Source organism: Dipodomys spectabilis, unplaced genomic scaffold, assembly GCF_019054845.1.
Source record: "Dipodomys spectabilis isolate Male_0828 unplaced genomic scaffold, ASM1905484v1 ptg000225l, whole genome shotgun sequence".
Lineage (NCBI taxonomy): Eukaryota > Metazoa > Chordata > Mammalia > Rodentia > Heteromyidae > Dipodomys > Dipodomys spectabilis.
This window is the reverse complement of record NW_024870902.1, coordinates 4,821,432-4,826,142: the sequence shown is the minus strand read 5'-3', so window position 1 is coordinate 4,826,142 and position 4,711 is coordinate 4,821,432. Positions and strand designations below refer to the sequence as shown.

The 4,711-nt window shown below is 43.2% G+C and overlaps 1 non-coding gene across 1 annotated transcript; it reads left to right on the top strand.

Annotated features, from left to right (window-relative positions):
• The first annotated feature begins 2,795 nt into the window (after nt 1-2,795).
• LOC122123202 lies at nt 2,796-2,902 on the top strand. The gene has a single exon (XR_006150340.1). It is a non-coding gene; the product is annotated as a U6 spliceosomal RNA (small nuclear RNA).
• Nucleotides 2,903-4,711: the final 1,809 nt, after the last annotated feature.

Sequence of the window (4,711 nt, the reverse complement as noted above, 5' to 3'; positions counted from 1 at the left end):
ACTGTATCATCTTTCAGTGTATCTGCCATCTCTATTTCATCAACACTGTTTTCTAGGACTGTGTAGCCACACTCAGTGAGATCATGGTGTATTCTGTAGAGCTATGCACATTAAAATATCAATACAGAGTAAGTAGTTTGATGGATGCTTTTCATTTTTTTTAAAAAAGCTACCTTAAAAAATTAAGTGTGAAGTATGTAGATTGTTCATTAGCATTTTCTTACAGAATTATCTCAAATATAGAAACACATAAGAGAAATAGTCAGATATATATTTTTAACCCTGTACACTTAACATTTTCTTGCAATGCTAAATTTCCTGGAGCGTAGCATACTCTGTTTTATGTGAAGCATTTATATGCAGACCTCTCCACAATGGTTTGACCTGACAGACTTTCTTCCTTCCTTTCTTTCTTTCTTTCTTCCTTCCTTTCTTTCTTTCTATCTTTCTCTCTTTCTTTCTTTCTTTCCTTCTTTCTTTCACTGGTCATGGAGCTTGAACTCTGGGCCTGGGCGCTGTCCTGAGCTCTTTAGCTCAAGACTAGCGCCCTACCACTTAAGCCACAGTGCCCACTTTTGGCTTTTTCAGTCTATGTGGTGCTGAGGAATTGAACAGAGAGGCTCATGCATTCGAGGCAAGCGCTCTACCACTGAGCCACCTTCTCAGCCCTGCCAACCTTTTTCTTACCTTTGTTTTATTGTGTGTGTGTGCTTGTCCTGAGGCTTGAACTCAGGGCATGGGTCCTGATCCTTTCGTTACTTTTTTTTTTTTTTTTTGCTCAAGGCTGACATTCTCCCAGTTGAACCACCCCTCTTCTTGCCTTTTGGTAGTTAACTGAAGACAGGACTCTCCTGACAGGGCTGGCTTTGAACCTCACTTCTCGGATCTCAGCCTTCTCAGTAGCTAAGAGTACAGGCAATAGCCCCAGGCCCAATCACACAATCTCAAAATAGAAGGAAAAGAACATATTTACGAATTTCTCTTTTCCCAGAACTGGGATTTTACTGCAGGAATCCTTCAGGATGTCTTTTCTCCTAGGAAGTCTGCCAGCAGAGGGCGCTGTGCTCCCAGAGACACCCCCCCCCCCCCCCCCATCCCCAGCGGGGAGTCATTAGACCTCAGAGCAAACGCAGGCACGAAGCCCATTAGCCTCAGTGGGGCTGACAGGAAATGAGCTCGCTGGTGCATCTCCAGTCAAGGAGCATGCCATTAAGGCCTGCAAAGCTACACCAGCCCAGACTAAAGATTTTTAAATTCTATTGCTGGCGCACCAGTAAGACTCTCATTTCAATTTAGATCCAGGGATGGGAAAACTAAGGAACAGAGGGATTAGTATCCCTCTAGTCAAGGAAGCAAATAACTTTCATTATGAGAGAAGCAAATGAATTCTAAAGGGAATGTATATGTTGAGTTAGCTGCACAATGGCTAATAATAATAAAAAAAATACAATGTACTCCATATGTCAAATAATAATAGTATGTCAATACTTGTACTTTTTCCATTCTTTTCATACTGGAGGTGGACAGAGTTAACAGTGATTGTCCATGGAAGAAGCTGGCAGAGGACACACGAATCAGTAGGTCAGATGGCTACTAGGGAACCAGTAATGATTTGAAACTATGATCTAACATTATAGAGGTAGAGAAAGAAACCCAGAAAGAAAGACAGTTTCAACAGGCTGTTAGTGTTTGAAAAGAAGCATACTTGTTAATGGACCATTGAACTTGTTCTGAGCTTGGAGAAGAGAAGTAACTTGGATTCCCAAGAAAATGAACACTGGCCACTTTAATCTCACTAGAGATGGGCCTTAGGTGTTGATTGTTTATACCCAGCTTCCTCTGAATTCTAGTCTATCTGTGCCTTTGATTTCTGGGTGGTGGTCTCTAGCAGTTGGTTAAAAAAAACAATGAATGTTGTTGCTGAGCATGTGGCTTAGTGGGAGAGTACTTACCTAGCATGCATGGAAGCCCTGGGTTTGATTCCTCAGTACTACATATAAAGAGAAAGCTGAAAGTGGTACCATGGTAGAGCGCTAGCCTTGAGCTGAAGAGCTGAGGGACAGTGCCCAGGCCCAGAGTTCAGGCCCCACGACTGACAAAAAATAAAATAAAATAAAATAGAGCTGGGTACTGGTAGCTCACATTTGTAATCCTAGCTACTCAGGAGGCTGAGATCTGAGGATCACAATTTGAAGCCAGTCCAGGGAAGAAAGCCTGCAAAGACTCCATTTAATTAAAAAAAAGCCAGAAGTAGAGCTGTGGTTCAAATAGTAGCACTGTAGCCTTGAGCAAAAGAACCTCAGAGACAGTCCCAGGCCCTAAATTCTACCACATGATTCAGTGGTACGTTTCTGGGTCTCCCAAAGAAGCATGATTCATAATGGCCGAGAACTAGAAGCAGTCATACGTCTGTGGACAGGTGAACGGATAATGAAAATGTGGCTCGTGAATACGATGGGTTACTATTCACTCATCAGAAGGAAAGCAGCCGGGTGCTGGTGGCTCACAACTATAATCCTAGCGAATGAGGAGGCTGAGAACTAAGGATTGTAGTTTGCAGTCAGCAGACTCTTAGCTCCAATTAACCACCAGAAAACCAGAAGTGGTGCTGCAGCTCAAAGTGGTAGAGCCCTCGCTTTGAGGAAAAGAGCTCAAGGAAAGAAGTTCAAGCCCTAATTTAAAAAAAAAAAAAAGGAAGAAAAGAAGAGAAAAACAATTCTGTCACATGCTACAATAAAAGTAAATATGGAGGATACAATGTTCTGTGAAAAGAGCCAGTTAAAATAAGACAGCGAGTGTCCGCTTTGGCAACACATATACTAAAATTGGAACGATACAGAGAAGATTAGTATAGTCTCTGCACAAGGATGACACGCAAATTCATGAAGCGTTCCATATTTTTTTTTTTTTGTCGGTCGTGGGGTTTGAACTCAGGGCCTGGGTGCTGTCCCTCAGCTCTTCAGCTCAAGGCGAGCGCTCTACCACTTGAGCTACAGCACCACTGCCGGTTTTCTGGTGGTTTATTGGAGATAGGAGTCTCACGGTCTCTCCTGCCCGGGCTGGCTTTGAACCGCGATCCTCAGATCTCAGCCTCCTGAGTAGCTAGGATTACAGGCATGAGCCACCAGCGCCCGGCGCGTTCCATATTTTTTAAAAAACACGATAGAAAAGCTCCCAAGTTCTTTGGCAGGTGATTGCTCTGAAATCCTTGCAGATGCCGATGCTCTAGCTGTTGACATACTCATTACCTACTTAGAAACATGATGGGGTAAGGAGGGGCTTTTTAAAAATTATTCATCGACTTCTGTAAAATGCCAGATAAATTAAAGTTATTATAACAGTGGGGGAAAAAAATAAGACAGTGAGTGCCAGCAACCCAAGCCTGTAACCCTAGTTACTCAGAAAGCTGAGATTTGAGAATCACTGCTTAAAGGTAGCCTAGACAGACAAATCTGAGAGTTTTTCATCTCTAATTAGCCAACAAAAAACTGGAGTGGAGCTGGCCACCAGTGGCTCAAGCCTGCAAATGCTAGCCATTCAGGAGGCTGAGGTCTAAAGACCGTGGTTCAAAGCTATTCTTGGCAAATAAAATCCAAGAAACTCTTCAACTAACCACCAAAAAGCTGGAAGTGGAATTGTGGCTCAAGGGTTAGAGTGCTAACTGGCCTTGACTAGGAAAAAAACTGAAGAGACAGCACTCAGGCCCTGAGTTCAAGCCCTAATAGTGGCACAAACTGGCACAAACACACGAAAAAAATGTCCTGGAACTAGAGGTGTGATTCAAGTGCTAGAGCAACAACCATGAATAAAAAAACTGAGCAAGAGTTTGAAGCCCAAGGTCCTGTATTTAGGAACACACACACACACACACACACACACACACACACACACACACACACACACGTGCAACTTTAATTAATTAATTATTATTATTTTTTTTTAGTGCCAGTACTGGGGCTTGAACTCAGGGCCCAAGTGCTGTCTCAGAGCTCAGGGCTAGTGCTCTACCACTTGAGCCACCGCTCTAGTTTTGGTTTTCTGGTGGTTAATTGGAGATAAGAGTCTCATGGGACTTTTCTCCCCAGGCTAGCTTTGAATCGTGATCCTCAGATCTCAGCCTCCTGAGTAGGTGGGATCATAGTTGTGAGCCACTGGTGCCTGACTCCTGTAACTGTTTATGCATAGACACATTTTGTTGTGCAGAGGGGTTCAATTTATCCTGGGTGGCTTCAGAAGTTGGAGTTTTGCATGGAGGCTTCAGGAGTTGGATTTCTGCTTAAGATGAGGCGGTTCTGACACACAGAGGTGTCGCACACAGGAAGTAGACGCTGTGGGAGGCAGGAGGCTCCATCTTGGAGTGTTTTCAAAGAAGCTACTGTGACATCTGTCAGCAATGTTATCGTGGTGTCCCACGCACAAGGAGAGACATTCCCTGAACTTGAAGGAGCAGGTGATAGTGGAAACATCTGAAGATTGGCATCTCTGGGGGCTCACATTTGTAAAACATGCTTGATATCCTTCTGGAAGATTTTTAGGAACCCAGTCTAGAGATGTTGGAAAAAAATCAAGGCAGAGGCAAAGCAACCCTTTGCTCCCAGAGCTCCCTGTAACATTAAGGTATGAGAATCTATTAGAATCTACTTAGGAACTTCCAAATAATTTAATCAAAAGTCAAGGAATATTTATATTTTGGCAACCTGTCTTTAAAAGA